Source organism: Chinchilla lanigera, unplaced genomic scaffold, assembly GCF_000276665.1.
Source record: "Chinchilla lanigera isolate Chin_1 unplaced genomic scaffold, ChiLan1.0 scaffold00056, whole genome shotgun sequence".
In the NCBI taxonomy this organism is placed as follows: domain Eukaryota; kingdom Metazoa; phylum Chordata; class Mammalia; order Rodentia; family Chinchillidae; genus Chinchilla; species Chinchilla lanigera.
This window is the reverse complement of record NW_004955457.1, coordinates 5,761,373-5,780,618: the sequence shown is the minus strand read 5'-3', so window position 1 is coordinate 5,780,618 and position 19,246 is coordinate 5,761,373. Positions and strand designations below refer to the sequence as shown.

Here is a 19,246-nt window from a genome sequence, read left to right as displayed (position 1 = left end):
AAAAAAAAAAAAACTAGTCTAAGAAGATGTGAGAGTTCTGACAGTAAAAAATTGAGGATAAAATTGAAAAAGCCAGTGTGGTTAAAACATAAAAGCCTGTGAGTCTGAAAAAAAATTTAGCATCATTTTGAAAGAGGAAGTGTGAAGATTAAAGTGAAATCATTAAGAAGGATCCTGACAGGATAAATTTTCTGTGTGTGTGCAGTTTCTTTTGAGTCTTTTCTTCCTACACTAATAATCCTATCTATATGAATTAATATATTGCATTATTTTAAATAGCTTTGAGTTCTGTTTGTATGTTTGTTATCAAAAGGACAAAAGATAGCAATTTTGTGTCAGATGTGGAGAAAAGGGAATATATTGATGGGAATGTAAATTAATAGAGCCATTTTGGAAAACAATATAGAGGTTACTCAAAAAATTAAAACTAAAGGCTGGGGATATAGCTCAGCAACACAAGCACCTGCCTGACAAGTGCAAGGTCCTGAGTTCAATTGCCAGTACCAAAAGCAAATTAAAACTAGAACTGCCATATATTCTAGCAATCCTTGTACCGGCTATATTTCATTTCAAAGGAAATGAAGTCAATCTGCCAAAGAGACTGTATGCCCATGTTTATTGCAGCAATACTCACAATAACGAAGATATAAATCAACCTAAGCATTCAACAAATAAATGGATAAAGGAATTGTGATAAATATACACAATGGAATGCTATTCATCCATTAAAAAAAAATAAAATCCTGGTATTTGTGAATACACACAGGAACCTGGGGAACATTATGCTGAGTGAAGTTATCAAAGCATACGCCCCAAATCTCATGATCTTACTCATATAGACAATCTAAAATAGGTTATTTTCTAGAATTTGAGGGCAAAATGATGGTCACCAGAGATTTGAGTGGCACAAGGGAGGATATTTAGCTGTTGAATGAAGGTTACAAAAAAAGGAAGCAATTAAAAAGATCTATTGTACAATGTGAATAACTACAGTTAATAAACAGTATATTGTATTCTTAAAAAATACTAGGCCAGGCATGGTGGCACATGCCTGCAATCCCAGCACTCAGGAATGCTGGGGCAAGGAGGATCACAAGTTCCAACCCAACCTGGGCAACTGGGCAAGACTCTGTCTCAAAACAAAATTTTAAAAGGGCAGGGATGTAGCCCAGTGCAAAGGCCTTGGGTTGAGTCCCCATACTACAGAAAAAAAAAAAAAAATGAAGGAGAGAGAGAGAGAAATACTGAAAGTTTTATATTCTCACCACAAAAATGACAACTATGTGAAGTAATATATATTAATTAATTTTGCTTAGCCATTCCCTCAATATATATTTCAATCATCACGTTGCATATGATAAATACAATCTCATGTCACTTTGAATGGATTCACCTTGAATCCATAGTTTTAGGTGAAATAAATCAGTCACATATATTTAAATATCATGTTATTTCTCTTGTGCGACTAACCAAAGTGGTAAATAGTGACCAAAATGAACGATAGATATTGGAAAAGAGGAAGAAAATGTTTAAATGGGAAGGGAACAAAAGAGGGATGGAAAAGGAAAAAGAGAATAGAAGGGGAAAATAAAAACAAAGCCTTTGTAAATAAGGATGGAAAGCAGGATTGAAAGGAGGAGAAGGAAAGGGGAAAAAAGAAAAATCAAGATATATTATGGTTGGGTGTGATGGCACATGCCTGTAATACCAGCACTTGGGAGGCTGAGGCAGGAGGATCATTGTGAGTTCAAGACCAGCATGGGCTACAAAGTGAGCTCAAGGTCAGCCTGAACCTCATAGTGAGACCCTGTCTCAAAAAGACCAAAAAACAAAAAAAAAAGAAAGACATATTATGTACAAGTATAAATTCTCTGATGAATGTGATCATTATGTATCTTAAAATATACCAATAAAATTAATTTTAAAAATATAAACAATCTTTAAAATAAAAAATGAAAATAGCTGATGAAGTAAAAATGAGGATGGTGTCTGTATGAAAATTAGAAATAAAAGAACAAATGACTCTGCCAAGCAAAGACATGTTGTAATTCTTCAGAGATATCCTGATTCTGAGCAGAAAGTAGAAATGTAATATAAAAGTGAACAACAATCCTGATGCATGTGCTCCATCGCTGTCCACAGTTCTGCATATCACAGTGCAAATTCATATTTTTTTATAAAATAAAATATTTATCTTTATAAGAGTCATCATATGGTAAAAATTAAAGATAAGTCTGAAGCTAATAGCACTGGGTATTATGTCTTTTCAAGAAGAAAATAATCTAAAGTAGCCACTGCACCAGTCTCCCCCTGCCTTATCCACCCTTGGGAGAGACATTTACTTCTCTCCAAATAGCCCCTTATGCATTGAAGCGAAGTCACATTCAATGTAACAGGCTGAGAGAGGAAGTGATGTACACCACATTAAGAGCCAGTGTTCAGCCCTGCCTTTTTCTCTTCTGTAATCCCAAGGGCTCTGAGTTAGATTCAGTCACTGCGCAGGAGAGGGGCTTATGGTTTATATCCGGACATTACCTCAAAGCATCATGTTCGCAAAGATAAAGCTTTTGAAGGGTGATTGAATCATGGGGACGTTCTACCTAAATGTGATGTTAGGTGGGGGGACCTGGTCAAAAGAGGTGGGTCACTGGGGGTGTGTCCTGGTAGAATGCATCTCCTTCCCTGTTCTTCCTTTCACCCTCTGCTTCCTGGCCACCATAATCTGAGCAGCTTTCCTCCAAGGCAGGCCCAACCTCCATGGCACTTCTGCCTTGGAGCCTGCTGACTATGGACTGACCGCTGAACAACACTAGCCAAAGTAAGACTCTCCATATCTAAATTGCTGCTATTGGGTGTTTATCCCAGTGAAGAGAATGTTATTATCATTTCCTTACCTAGAGTCTCTGCTCAACTGAAGGCCTTATGTTTTTTAACAGGGATTTTGTTAACAGGTCTTAATATTTTTATGTGTATATTCAAAACAAATTTCCTTCCCCAAAAACATGATGCTCTTCTAAAAGGAATTTTCACAATACCTCCAAAAGAGATCGTTCTCCAACCTGTTCAACTCCCAGTGGCTTCAGTTCACTGTAAAGTTTCTTCCACTCTTCACAATGAATGGATTTTAAACATACCAGGGGTTAGAATGACTTAGTGGCATTTAGGCTGAATGACTTCATGTTGTCTCGGTGCTCTTCTGTCTAATGACTGTTTGGAGAACAGATATGTTCCCACATGTATCGGCAATTCCCCCAATAGCTGAAATCTGTCATTCTGGACAAATGCACTGAATTACATGAACCATTCAAGCTCTCATAAAGCTAATTGTTAGATGAGGTGGAGAATAATGTTAATGCTTATTTGAGAGCTGACTGAATAACCAAACGCTAGTCACTGAGGTTATGCTGAGCCTTTAAAATCACTATTCAGGCTCCCAGCAGCTCCAAGCACTTCAGTGTTTTGCTTATCTAACAAAGCATATCAAAACATGAAATTAAATAACTAAACAATACTTGGGCTAAAATGTGTTTTGAAAGAAAATGTAGAGTATATTCTGGCAAAAAAAAAAAAAAAATCCCCAGATCTTATTTTGATGATGTTGTTATTTAAGAAAACATAAATTCTAACATCAGGTGAGAAAACCACACTTTTACTTTTTTTTTTTTTTTTTTTAGGAGAGTCTGAAAGCTTGCACTAATTTATCATTCTAACTCCAGTGCTATAGGTGGCACATAACATGCATATAAATATGCTTACAGCCAAACACGTATTTCTGTCAGCCTCAGTGCACTGCAAGAATGTCCATTTATCTGAGTAAGCAGCTGAGAAAAGCGAACTTGGTTTATGGCCAAACATATGTTTATTTATCTAGGGTTCCTTTTCAGACGATTTACTTACCTTACTTTGTGGTGCCAACATACCATGTATACCCTGTTCGCTATCCTGTGCAGCCTAGTGGTTAGATGTCATTATTCTCAGATTGGCTTTGTCAGGGGTTTCCATTCATAATTCTCAACAGTATTCATACCTGGTCCTAACAGCTTCTGGAAAGCTCCATAAGCCAACCTGACAGAGATAATAGGAAAAGTAATAGAAAGACAGAGGAGTAAATTTCAATCTGTTCAAGAAGCCGAATATGCTGAATAATACATATGCATAGTATGGTATTCCTAATACATAGAAAGTTGTCCTTAGTGCAGTAAACTCACTCAGAAAAGCCATGAGCTTTTATACTTAAAATTATCTTTACCCAGAGTCGAGGACTTAAAGCCAGTCAAAGACTTAAACCTCAGTGCCTGTTTAGAGCTGGTACAGCTTATGGTTAAAAGGGTTGGCCCTTTCCAGCGGCATGATGCTGGGGAGGACACGCACACTAGTCTTGCCTGTTTCCCTATCTGTAAGTAGGGATAATAATAAAGGGTGATGGTAAGGAATAAGTCAATTCACATGTAGGAGCACTGGCACACTAAAAATGCTATATAAATGTTGGTTAATAGTATTAAACAACATATCTAATACTAACACTGTGTCATGATGTTCATAACAGTAGCTATGCTAATGTAATTTAATCTTTTTAAGGTGTGTTGAAAATTATCGCTTCTAACTGCAGTGTTAATTGAAAATAGCAATTCAGTTCTATGTGCCTTATGAAATAGTTTGTAATTTTAGAAATAAATCCCAGATGGCATTTATCTCTCTCAGAAAATAATCCCTAGGGAAAAAGTAGTAATTTTTCTTTTATAACAAAGAAGAAAACCCATGGAAGTCAAGACATAGAATAAATAGGTATTCTTTATGACTTGTAGCTACTGGGTACACTGAGTTTTCTAATCATCTAATCATCATCTTATCCTTAGGCCAATAATTTCCCAGTTTGGGGGAGGGCATGCAGTTGGCTTTTGTTTGAAGCTGGAATTTCACTTTCCCTAACATAACTACTGAGTTGATTTGGGTAAGATTAAAAGAGGGATTTTTAAGGACTGTTTTTAATATTAATCAAATGACATCAGGTATGTTAGCTAACACTCAGCAAAAGGTCCAGACAGGAAGCATTCTGAACTCAGAGTCTCTGTGACAGTACACACAGTTCTGGCATTACGGTATAAAACCTGCCCAGACGCACGGAAAGGAATGGGCAGCTACTGACACTATAATTAGGAAAGTGGCAGGAATGGGATCCTCTGGCCTGTGGATCAGAGTTTGTTGACCCCTACTCTACAAAATTACTTTTTGTTCTCATATTTTTATTAGACACATGTACACTTGCTCACTGTGTGATTGCAGTTTAATACATGCAGGCATGCTTGCTTGAAAATCAATAAATGGCCTAAAAATGCCCTATAAGGTGTTTACAGAAAATACAGAATTTAAAGAGAAAGAACCCATGTTATTATATACAGCATTTGTTTATTAAATACTCAATTCTCTTTCCAACTGACCAAGGTCCAGCAGTGGTCTAACATTTCATATTTACCCTAAAATCACTGTACAAAGTTTAATTTGCCTGATCAAACTATTCCTAAAAGTTCTTTAAATCTTCTTAAGTTACTTATGACAGTGTTGTGTATATTTTAAATTTGAGAACCAGGGAACTGGATTAAAGGAAAAAAAATCTGTATGCATAGATTTGAGCAGTCAAATCTTTTTGATAAAATAATTATCAAGTTATTACAGGGAATTCAGATTTTCTTTATGCTTATTTTAATGTCAAGTCTTTCTGCCTTTAATATTTGTTAACAGACTTGTTTATTGTGTGTGACTGCTCATAGATTAAATGAGCTAATACACATAAAAACACTTAATATAGGACCTGGCCCAGTCAGTATTCGTTGCATTATACCTGAATGTTTTTTTGGGATAGAAAAGAAGCCTGTGCCTTCTGAATAATTCTGTTTATTCTAGGTACCATATCAGTAGATTTTTTCTATATTGTTTTAGGTGGCCTTTCTAAGCAGAATAACAATCCAGAATGTCTTGTAGGATTTTGAATGTCAAAATAAGTTTAGTACTTCATAGAGAACATTTAATTAGTTGTCAAAAAAATTCCTCTCTCCATCCTGTGCTGGGGGAAAGTCAGTGCAGACTGGCCCGAGGCCCAGACTTTTAAAGTTTATTGGATATAATTAACAATTTACTAGAATGGATTTATTCTTTTGGGAGAGACTATGATTGCCTACTATTTATTAGCTGAAAACAATTTTAAAATGTACTCTTCCTTGGATATAATACTGGTGAAGCACTATTGGAATGAAGCAAGAAAAAAGATAAAAAGCATGCAGTTAGCATTTTGACTACTCTATCCCATTCCTCTGAGATAGTGCCTAGCAGATTCTAAATCCTCAACACTTGAGGACTATAAGAACCATTATGATACCACCTTGGTGTCAGTTACCCAGTATAAAAAGCTAGGAGTTAAAGTTTGTAAAGAGCTAATGAGCTCCATGATGTAATCAGTGTGTGTGGATCTGAAATGGTATTATTAACTTTCTGATTTTTTACAGAAAGAAGCCAGAACATATTACTGACCCTTTGAGAACACAACATAAAGAACTTTACTATTTTACCACTTCCTTAGATAGGTAAGACCGTACCTTCTCTACTTTGAGTTACCCACAATTGTGAAAAATAGCTCTTTGCTCTTTTTTTTTTAATTCTTAAGTAAATACCAATTCATTTTGGTAAAGGAGAAATACATGAGTTGTACGGCAAACAGATTCAGAATTATTAAGGTTGCATTTATTGCCGGTGCTCGGGCTGACAATACTAAAGAATGCAAAGATGTGTCTGTGAAAGGAAGGTTACACCAAGCCTGTACTTCTTGCTGTGGTTAACACCAGTGATATTTTCTCAGCACCTTCCACTTGCCAGACAAGCTCCTGTGTGTTTGACTTTACATAAATTAGTTTATTTTTTACAAAAACTATGAGACTGTAAGGTAAATACCGGGATCATGCCATTTTATGTATTAGGGGTACGGGGCAGACAGCAGTTAGTTTATTGCTTTTATTATTTCATTACTTTAGTTTTAAGCAAGAAAATTTATAAAGTTTCAAAGCAAAATGTTTTCAAAATTATACTAAATATCCAAGTACCTGCCATATGGATTAAACAAATGCTGATACGCAGCTGTATCAAAATCTTACCTAAAGAAATGAACTGTCGTGGAAGGAAAGAAGAAAAGCTTTTCTTGCTGTTTCACTGTCCTCCTTTCTTCCTAAGAAATGTCACGATGTTTTCTCTGTGTCTCCTACTATGTGTGTGATGTGTATGAAGCAAATAGCATAGGGTTATTTACATCTTAAAAGTACACATAAATATATATCTGGCTGAGGATGTTCTCCTGCAGCTTGCCTTCACCTACCATTACATTTATATCCCTCTAAATTGGTACATGAGGATCTGGTTGGCTTGTTCTAACTATAAAAAGGTGATTCATTTGAATATTTTTATATTCTGGTGCTTACTATGGTTTCTAAATTACTTTCAGCAGTTTATATATTTAATGCTAAAAAGGTTTAAACATCACTTGCAAAAACATTTAGAATTTGTGCATAAGAAATCTTGAGTTCCTCATATATAATAACGTACCAGTCCTGCTTGCATATATTGTGTTTTCCATTAGAAACTTTTTTTTTAATTGGCTTGTAAAATCTTGCTGACCTAATGGGAACCATCATTTTTACTGTTTTGCTATAACATGGTAATTGAAATCTGTGTTATTTCCCCGTAGATGAAATACTGACTTTACCAAAATACACTGGAAATACTAGTTTTGAAATTTAAGATACTTAAAAATGCTTTTGGGGGGCCCATGTTAATTTCCTTCACTCTTTTAGAATATCAAGGGAAAAGTTAAGAAAAAGAGATTCTTTATGAATTGTTTTCTACAGTTAATTTATAAATTGCTTTGCACAGTTAATTCTAGAATTTGTTTGCACATAAATGGAACTTGCATTCATTCCAACAATATTTTTTGGAATCCATGTATGCACACTGGAGACTGATTTTAGAAAACAAGGCAGACACAGTATCTACCTAAAATGAGAAAACAGCAATTGGTAAATGTGCAGATTCATTCAGTGATTCAAAATGTGGCAATTTAAGTAGATATTTTTATTCGTAATGTTGTTACTAATGTGTTGACCTTTGATATCCCATAATCATGCCAATTTCATTAAACTGAATAGGATAATAAGAATAAAAATGCTTGATAAGTCCTTTGTAGCCACTTGCTAATATTGCTAATTACTGTATAAAATTTGGGGTTGGCTACTTCCAACATAACAAATGTAATTCTACACATAAAGGTTGATTTATATTTCTGAAGTCTAAGTCTTAATAATTCACATAAAAACTCCCTTTAATATTACAGTGAAGTAGTTGACAGCTCTGGGTATTGTTTTGTCTCCAACCTCCGCAACCTACTAGATGCATATTAATTAACTTCTTTCAGCCTTATAAATCACGGTACCAAGCTTATTCCTGTCCAGAATCTTATCATGTCTCCCCATCTTCATTTATCATTTAAATCTGCTGCCTCCCACTTTTATAACTGTATTAACCCCCTTCACTCAACTTTTATCTCTACAGTCCCTTGTCATCACAGAAGTCAGAGTGGTCTTTTTAAAAATGTTAGTCAATTGATATGATTCTCTTGTTCAAAACACACTAATGGATACTTAAAATCACCCACAACCCTACTAGGACCAACAAGGTGCTACATAAACTGGCTTTTCCCTCTGGAATGTCACCTCCATGTCATTCCCTATGGAGGACAAAGATGGTGTCCAATGCTGTCCCCAAATAAAGCCTGTGTGGTTGACCTTTATTTGCTGAGAGATAAGAAGGGAGGCAAGTGTTGCTGTGAAACGGTGTTGGTAGGTGCTTTGTACACACACGTTATTCAGTGCACATCAGTGACCGTTGTCGCCCATTCAAGGACTTCTTTTTCACTTTTGTCCTAACAGTGACCATCACCTCTACATTGCTAAGGGTCGTGTTTTTGACCCATGATTTTATAGCATTAGGAAAACCTTTACGTTGCTGATTCATAACCTCAAATCTTAATTTATATGACCCAAAACCTCACATAGACAAATTTCAGGATGAATTTCAAGCATGGACACGAGAAAAAATATTTGGAGAGCAGAAAGTCTTAGAACTAAATTATTATTAATAAGATTTGCCACAACCCAATGTTGTATAGATTTTATTTTACCTGCAGGATAGATTTAAATGTTTTCTTATTCATAAATGAGAGGAGTTTATTCATCAAGACAATTTTTTATAAAACAGGCTGATCTTTCTTGTCTCACTTTCGCAATATTCTCAGGAAGCAGCTCTTAATGACTGTTTATATTGCTGAGAACATTTGGCAAGAGAAAGACAAACAGTAGGACCAAAATACTGCAACCGTGGTAGGAAAGAGAGTGCACACCGGTGTTTTCACCATCCTCTTTGGTGAAATGATTACCTTGACTTGCGCTGATCACAACCCCAGAGCACTGAGCCCTGGTCCACTGCGCTCTGGGTGAATAATTTTAAATTCAGGTCAGTCATTCTATAAATGAATTTTATGGGAAAGTTAAGATACCAGACGTTGCTTTTCTGAAAGGCTACTCTTCTCTGTCCATACTGTACCATCAGCTGGCGGTCACTCTCAGGGCCCAAACTACTCTGGCTTTAAGTGATCAAAAACCTATTCCAGGGCAGAGGTGCTAAATAAAGGCCCCTCATGGTTGACTGAAGACAGAAAGGGAAAGAAATACCCACATACTCTGGCAGGAGTTAACAATAACAGTCCTCCTACTTAACAGGCTGAGTCATGAGCACATCCTATTGATTTCTCAGCAATTCCGAGCAGATTGTTTGGGCTGCAGTGCTGTAGGCAGAGGTGGGTGCACTTGCTACAGATCCTGCTAGGAGGGCCCTGTTATTAAGCCCTGCCTTGTAACAGTTTGGCCAAATGGAAATAGGAAAAAGAAACATGTGGTGCTGACAAGCGTTTTTTCTAATGCTTTCAGTACAAGAGTGGTGGTCTAAGCATGATTATTTACTGGCCATGAGTATAATTCACTTAAAAAGGGAAGCTTATTTTAGAAGTTTTTGACCATCAAATCTCACAAGCTCTCTGGATTCAGAAATCTTCTGGAAATCAATAGCAGTAGCCTTGTCCCAGTCAATTTGAATAAAGAGTCAAAATTGATAGAAATCTACGTTTGCTCAAACAGAAGAGAGATTATTATATGATTGCTACAATACCCTGTTTTAGAGCATGTTTCATTAGTATAGCACAATACCTGAGATTGGTTAACTTTATAAAGAAAAGAGGTTTATTTTGGCCAATCATTTTATTCCAAGGAAAAGAGCCCAGGGTCTAGTGATGGCCTTCTGGCTGCCAGGGTCCCAAGGCACTGCAGGGGCTCACATGGCAAGGGACAGTACACATGTGTCTTCTCTTACATCTTAGAAAGCCACTAATAATTCAGGTGTGGGGAGCTAACCCTGATGATCTTATCTAATCTTAGTCATGACCTACCTTAAGTACCATAGTTGGATTAAGTGTCCACCCTTATTATACTTCACAGTTGGGGTTAAATTTCAACACACAAACCCTTAAGCAACATACTGAAGCCAAAGCCACGTGATAGTATTCCTTGTGATCCAAGGATTGAGAAAGGGGTACCAAGATCAACTAGAACTAGGAAGTGAACAGGAGCCCAAGCCATCCTCATCCCAGTCTCTCTCACTCCTCTCTGCCTCTTCCTGACTCCACGTGACTGGCCGTAGCTCTTTCTGTACACAGAGCCGCGATGTCCCTACTGCTCTTTATCCAAGCAAAGCTCTTCTGTTTGCTTGCCTGTAGTGTCAAGCTTATACAGTAGTTGTACATCAATTTTTAATTACCTGAACTTTTTACCAAATAAACTGTGACCAGTGAAGTAGAACAGTTGGTGCATACACGGTTGCTTGCACCTACAGCTTTGCGTGGGAGAAAAGGAAGAGTGAAAACAGTCTTCATCATAAGCTAATACCCTCAAAAGCCATTGAAATCCTCACAGTGCAGCTTATTTACTCCTGCCCTCTGTTGGAAACTAGCACGTCTTCTGGTCATTCACATACACATGTGTATTTTATAATTGTTGGGTCACAAAAGCCCAATTAGTAGACCTCTTTGAAGTCTTTTCTATACTCTGATTGAAATTCTGAAACTAAGGACATCTATAATCCTTTAAAGGTCATAGTCATTCTCTCCTCACCCTTTGGGATAGAAATTAGCACTTTTCAAGATGAAAAGTAGTTGCAAGCAAAAAAAGAAGAAGAAACAAAAGTGCAAAACAACCAGACTGGACAAATTAGGAAATGGAACAAGGAGCTTGAGCGAGCTGTTCAAGCGCAAACTTAGCACTCCGTCTTTACTTTGGCACACATTTCTACAAAAGGATAGCCCTTTGTCGGGTATATCTATTTGGTCCTCTTGCCCACTCATGGGGCAGCTTGAAATAAAAGGACTTAGCAGGAGGCATGTGAGTGTGATCTTTTCACTTACTCATTAAAATACCTTAATTCATACCTTTCCAAGTCTCAGTTCTATAAATCATGGAAAATCAAATAAGGAATTGGGTAGAAGTGGCAGACTGCAACATAGGTTTACAAAGAGACAGCAAGTCCTTTTTAACATAGACTTCATAGGATAGGAGAATGATTTGAGTCAGGAGACCTAAGCTGGAATAACAGAATGGAAGGGCTGCAATGTCAAACTGAGAAGTTTGCATTCTATTTACTAGACAGTATGAATTCAGTCTGCAGCAAATTTTATGGGCAAGAGAATGATGCAATCAAATTGGATTGTGAAGCTTTATTATCCTAGCAAAGATGTGCAGAATGGATTAGGAAGTCAGTTCTGAAGCATAAAAATTGGCTAGCATGTGTACATTTTCAACATGGGGTAGTGTTGAAAAATTTAGTGGAAAAGAAATTTGGAGGTAAAGATAATGGTCAGAACTGGAATTATAGACTAAGGACCCATCTATATATTCATGACATGAAATATTAGGTATAAAAAGGCCATAGAGAAGAGGATAATGCCAAAACTGGCAAAGAGCATTGTGGGACATTCATAGTCACATTAGTGAGGTGTAGAAAAACACAGAAAAATCAGAAAGGTGTAGAAGGAAGATTCAAGCCTAATGTGGACCAAGAACATTATTACACAGTATGACATGTTATACTATATCAGGGAGAATAAAGAAAGAACAACAGTAAATGTGTGACTTCACACTTAATAGATTGTTAGTAGTTAGTGCACCAGTAACCACAAATTTCTATCTCTAGATCTACTTTTCCATCCACCAAATGTGAATTTTCTCCCATCCCCTGGACATACTTACCCAGATTGGCTACAGCCAGGCATCACAGTCCACTTGTCCAAATAGAAGTCAGATTCCCTCTGTGCTCTCCCTGGCCCCCAAAGTCATACATATCTTCATTGCCAGCTACCAAGGTGTCCAGTAGAAATCTAAGGTTCTCCCTTTCCCCAGGTCTGCTATACATCTGCCTGGAATGTCCCATGGCCTTGACTATTTTCCCTTTTCTAATCTCATAACTACCTGCTCCTCTCAGCTCTCAGTGTACATCAGATCATTTCTTTACCTACTTGAACTTTTCCTGTAGTATAAAACTTGAAATTTATTGAAGACTCTTCAGAACAAATCCAAAAGCATCTATTTCTGGAAAATCCCCACTGCCCCCCAGCTATTCAATTGCTGATCCCTCTTTCTACCTGAAGCAGGTAATTGTTTCCTCAACTTCATTGTCTCTCTTAGGGCACCATGTTTTTCTCCTCTGATCATTACATTTGTTAATTCGGCTACTCCGGCATACAAACCCATGTTCCCTTGTGTGCCTTACCAAAGCCCAGGTCTAATAAATTCAAATATTATTTCTTCTGTGACACTTTTTTCTGAGTCATTGGTATTAATTGTTCCTTTAGGTAATGTCTTTTCTTCTTGCTGAGACAAAATACTCAACACCGAAAGTTAAAGGAGGAAAGGTTTATTTTAGTTCACAATTTGTAGAGATTTCAGTTCAAAGTTGGCTGGCTCTGAGGCAGGGTGGCATGGCAGAGGGGCATCGCAGAAGGAGAAACAGTCCATGGCAAAGCAGGACAGGCAGAAGGCAGCTAGCAGCAATTAACAAGCGAAGATCCTCTTGCTGTCCCTTATCTCCTGTCCAGGCTACTCACCCTTAGGATGGGTAGCACCCACATCCAGAGTGGGGCACCCTTAATTTTAGCACTGCACTACGCTCAATCCCAGCACCACATCCTTGATCCTAAAAGCACACTCCCTAGATTCAGCCACCGCCAAAAAGCCCTACCTATGACCACATGAGGCTTTGGGAGAACATCTAGATGTAAACTGTAACAATTGATAAAAGGGATCATAGTCTTTTAAACATCTCCAGGCTAGATAAAAATCATTTTGGTGCTTATTGTTCCTATCTCTCTCTTTCTCCCCGGCTTTGTGAAGTCTCCAAAAGCAAAAGTTTTGCCTGTTCCATATTTATGCTTCTAAAGCTATACCATTAGATTTAAAGCAAAGTAATTCAATGAGATTTTAATTTTTATGACTAAGGTATGACTAAGTGGATGATCAATAGATGAGGGATTCAAGGATACATTCCTAGTCATAACAGGAGAGGAAGAAAATGAGTTGGCACTGTGACACTTGGAAGACATAAGTTTTGGAGGAGGCAGGGCAAGATACGTGAAAGGCATGTTGAGTAAAATTGAGGGCCACCTAGTTCTCTAAAGGAAAACGATGACAACAATGAGAGCAGAGAAAGAGGGACCAGGGAGGCTTCTGTCCTTTCCACCTCAGGAAAGATAGTGCGTGTGCTTTGCCCTTGAAAGACACAAAATGGTGCTGAGATTCCAGAAGGGCTCACCTAAAGGCTGAAGCACTGCACTGGCATCCACTAGGAAGAAGACGACCATGTAAAGGGGACTGGGAAAGAGCAGCAGGAAATGCTCCTTGCTGCGGTTTGCTTCTCCCTTCTCCCACTCCAGCGCCCACAACCCGTCCTAGTTGCTGTCAGGAGTTGCTGTGCAGGCAATAAATTAATGATCGTTACTTTCACTTAGATTTCTTACTGCTGTTAGTCTCATCCTTTAAAACATCCTATTATACTTTTTCTTCAAAGCAAGGTAGGGTTATGTTAGGTAGGGTTAGCTAATTGTTAGAACAAGCAGATCCAAAAATGTGTTCTGACACTGACTCTTGTCCAGTCAGCAGTCTCAGTTGGCTGTTTGGTTTGGGAGTTCCACCAGGGAGCTGGTCTCTTTCCAGGTGCGGCTTTGCTTTGTCATACTCTGCATCCAGCTGGCACAAGGGGAGAGACCAAAGAGCAGCATATGGCAGTTGTACAGGAGCCAGTCTTGGGAGCATACTGTATATAGCACTCTGGCCACATGCCTTTTGTGGAAATGCAGTCATAGAGCACACCTAACTGCAAGGAAATGTACTCTACTCATGTCTCAGAAAAAAGAAGACAAACACTTTGGTGAACTACAAACAGCATCTGCTACACTAAGGGGAAAAAAAATCAATCTATAAATTAATACATGTGAACCTTTGCATCCAATAGCTTTTTGTAGCATTAGTCAAGCCACAGAGACAAAATTGAGAATCTTAATTTCACCTTCATATTTTAAAAATAAATGTATTAGATGCATCAGTTTATCAAAATTAACCTTCACAGATGAATCTAAGATATATTTTTTTAAACCTTGCTTATAAGATGATCAGTTTCCAAAATATTTGCTAACAAAACATGGTGCCTGGTGTTGCTTTTAGTTTTCTTCTAACTTGTGGTTAAAGGAATTCATTTATTAATAGGTTCAAAAAAAATTCACTGCGGAATGACATAAATATTCTTACTTTGATAAATACCTAAAATTCATTACTATAGAACATGAATTAGGATGGTCCAATGAAAGCTAATTTCAAACTGAGGAAGGATGTGTCTTTTTAAGAGACAATAGAGTCAAGGTAGAACATTAAGGGGAAAAATACTTTTTAAAATTATATAAACAATTTTAGGGGCTGGGGATTTAGCTCAGCGGCAAAAGTGCCTGCCTGGCAAGCGCAAGGTCATGAGTTCGGTTTCCGGTACCAGAGGAAAAAAAAAAAAAAATTTTATTATTCAATAAGCTCACAAATAATCATAGATAGCCTCCCCCCGCTGCATAGTTTTCCTTTCCTCCATCAATTCTATTTATTTGGGTGGTGGTAAATGTCTTTTTGTGAAGGACAGCTGCAAGTCTGACTACTGCTTGCAGGATAGAATATTATGTCACAGTGTTATATAAAAGCCATTTCATCAGCTAAATATTTTTCCAAATCAATTTATCTGGTAAGTAATTCTGCCACAGAGTTTTTGTTTCCGGTGATCTTGGAATGTCTGGGTTTGTGTAAAAACAAAGCACTGCAATCTGTGTGATCAGTGTCTTTTCCTTGAAAACTTCTCTTGCCTTTGAGAGTTGACTGCAAGTCAGTCACATTCTCTTGGCATCAGAGAGCATTTTAAAATAAAGAAATCTGCAGAAAACTGGGCTTTTCCATGAGGATTCAAGGAAAGGCTGTTTGATGCTTCAGAAGAAAGAGACGCAGTGGGTAAAGACACACTTGGTTGAACTTGGAGGTTGATCCCTTCAGAGTGTGTCTGTCAAGTCTTTCCTCCCAAGGAGCATAATGACTTATGTAAATCTGATCATTTCTTCTGATTTTTTATCCTTTTTTCACCCACCTGTACTATTTAATGAATGTCAAGGATTCCAGTTGTACCATGTGCTCAGTAATTACTACAGGAGGCAGTTTGATTCAGAGACAGTTGTAGTCTCTTCAAGAGAAATTTAAAATTCACTAAAGCAACTACTCTAGTGGGAAGTGCCAAAGCTTGAGTCATGTGAAACCTTTGTGTGCAGAGTTCTAAGAAGAATCCACCAGGAATCAATCCTGCATGAAGAGCAAAGGGGCAAAAGAGTTGAAACAACTTTTCTTTCTATGACTTGCTGCTGTGGCACTAGTAAGTTTTTGCTTCTGAGAACCAGTGTATTCCTTTTCAGCACTGTTTAGAATTAGAGTCTTGTTTGTGGAACCTAAAGAATTTTAAAGAAATTTTGTCTTAAAGGCAAGAGGAATTAAAAATACAGTTATATAATATAACACAAGTGTACATAGTGTACATATGTAGTACAACTATGCAAGAATACATCTCTGGATTAATTAGATACACACTGCAAATATTATTTGACTGGATAAAGTATTATTTGACTGGAACAGGAGAACAGGGAAATCATTCAGTAAAGCTCTGTAGGGAAATACTAGTGTCTATTTTTATATAATTTTCTTATGGTAGATCTGAGTAACCATATTACATGGTTTGAAATACTTGTACTTGAAATACATAGGAATATGAAATACATAGGAAAATACTATAGGAATAGGAAGACCTTCTAACTTCATTTTTTCCACTGTATGTTAAACCATGACAAGCCTATCCTGCACCAACTTCTCATCCTGTTCTTCAGCATCCCTGTAATTGCCACTGCATCCTCCAGTGACAACTGCAGCTCCACTCATTTCCATCCCTGCCTCTGTGCTCTCTTGACCCATAGCAGCCATATAATTTTCTTAAATGGCCTTTACTGCTTTGCTTAAAATCCTTCAAAGACTTCCCATTATACTTGAAATAAATCCCGTCACTTACCGAGTTCTGCAAGACCCTGCGCCACGTGGCTCTCATAGCTGTCTTCCTGTGTCTCAGTCCAGGTCAGTTGCAAACACACTAAGCTCATTCCTAGGGCTTCTATGCACATCGCACCCTCCCCTGGTTTGTGAACCTCCTTGCCCTGGTTCTTTGCATAGACAGCAGCTTCACCTCATTTAAATCTCTCCTTTGAGGTCACCTCTTCAATGTAACTGTAGAAACAGACTGTTTAGAAATAGCCCATATCTTTGCCAATTCCCGGGGAGACATTTCTTGGTCTCTGGATTTCCTTCTGCTACCCACATTGTTTGGCATGGAATTGAAAAGAGGTTTCAGAAAATCGACAGTGGCAGGGACAGAAAAATAATCAAGATTTTTCTATTCGTTGTTTCTACATAAAAATTGTAAGACACATAGTTAGATTTTCACATTAAAAGTGTAAGAATCACAAAAGTCCAAAGAAAAGCTGAGAATGTATCTGAGTGAAGATCCTTGGTAGCTGTGCAAGTAGATTGACCTTTGGAAATAAGATTGGAATAAGATTTGTCTTTGTAGAGAAATTAAATATGGTGTACATTGGTTTACTTGAGTATTTTTTCCAGTTTAATTTTTATCTCACTAATTATATATAAATTAGACTAATTATATACAATTCAGGGTTGAAGAGTTTAATGAATTTATGCCATAACTTGTCACTCTAGAACTTTGGCAAAACCTAGGTTGCAAGCATAAAAATTGACTTTATTTCTAGAAATCACTCCAGGCACAAAAGTATGTCTGTTCAAAAAGTTAAGTTGAAGTGATGTGAAGGCTGACCCAATTGGACCAGACCTGAGTTGTGAGGGAATTCCAGATGATAAGGATTCTGCATGCTTCCTTTCTGGCTCAACTCAACTAATGCAGTGAACAAGGCTACTTTCAACTTCACTGAGAATTCCTGTGAGTCACAATTATAGCCAGTAGCAAGCACAGTACACAGAAGCCCTGAATTCAGAAAGAAAGAGAAAAAAAAAAAAAAAGAATTTGTGGATTTATATAACACATACTTTACTTTTATATGGCTAATATTTTATCTTTCTCTAGGGAAAAAAAGTACTTAATATAATTAGATTTTCAATGATCCACGGATGTAGTAATTTTAAAATGTAGCACATTTTAAAATGCATGTAATACAAATATTTTGCGTTTATCCATTTATCTTATAAAATAGGAATGAGTCAGGTTTACATTCATAAGGCACCTATTCCATCCTCTATTATTATATGTACTGTTACTGTGTAAAAAACTCTCAAACACATCTGTTTTCTCAATAGAGTGTGAGCTGTTTGTGGTCAGAGTGTGTATCTTTATCATCGTTATGTTCCCAGTGCCTAGCAGAATATCTGGTATAAAGATGATGGTCAATAAACGTTTATTGAATTAAATACTACCAAGCATAAAAATGAATTGATAATAAAATTGAATTGATCATAAAATGAATTGATCATAAAATTAAATGAAAGCTCAATACAATCTCATGAAAGCGATTTGTAAATCAGTTCCCCTCAGAGAAAGACACCACTTTCTGGTCACTCCAGCTGTCTGTCCTACTCTCAGCAATCCTGTTCCCTCCCTCCACATCTCTTCATGTAAGTGCAGTTACAAACATGTTCACGGGCAATGGTAACCAGCTGTCACATCTGGACAGAAAAGTGACATCCAGAAGAACCTAATGGAGCTTACACTGAATAACAGCCAAAAAATGAAATTCCATTTTACATTGCTCATTCAAAAGCAAGCATAACATTCTCTAACAATGCACATTTTAAGAAAAGTAGCTCTTTGCAACATGGGGTAGGACTGAATCACAGACAAAACTTAAAGTAAGATTATTACCTATTAAAAAATATGAAACATGATATATTGTTATCATTCTTTCCCTTTAAAAGATGAATGGTAAGGTGTATATAACTAGATAGATTTAAAAAAGATAAATATAGAAACATTAATTATAAATTAAATTAAAATTATAAAAACAGCTTGCTAAGACAAGTTTGTTAAATAGACTATATTAGTTTGAGGGTCAGGTTGCCTTGTGTTAGATAATTATTTTTAAATATAAAATCTAGCCCCTTGTTTCAATCCCACATGTTCTCCCATAGCTCAAATCCACAAGCTCATGACTTCTTCCAGTTCATTGATCATGTATCAGTCATCCTGAAAAACTAAACTGAAGTGAAGCACTCCCTTCTCTCGTGTCTGTCCCAGTGCTCCTGCTTGGCCTGCAAGGCAGAGCGCAGGCTTAGCCTGTTACATCCCTTTCTGACTGTCCCTACATGCTCTCAGCCTCATTTCGTGTCCACCTCACTCCTGGGCCTTGAGATAAATAATAAGATGCATCAATAAAGAGCAAAAAGAAAATGAAATCCTAAAAGTTGGAGAAGAAAATAACAGTTGTATGAAATAAAAAGAGGGAAACTTGAAAGTGCAGGATGTA

At 37.1% G+C, this 19,246-nt stretch overlaps 1 protein-coding gene across 4 annotated transcripts in view; it reads left to right on the top strand.

Annotated features, from left to right (window-relative positions):
* Map2 (microtubule-associated protein 2) overlaps positions 1 to 19,246 on the top strand; it is a 137,289-nt gene that overhangs the window by 35,496 nt on the left and 82,547 nt on the right. For all 4 annotated transcript variants that reach the window (XM_013520775.1, XM_013520774.1, XM_005396956.2 and 1 more), the window contains exon 3: positions 6,501 to 6,578. The gene's annotated coding sequence lies outside the window, so the exon portion shown is untranslated. The remainder of the gene's footprint in view (positions 1 to 6,500; positions 6,579 to 19,246) is intronic.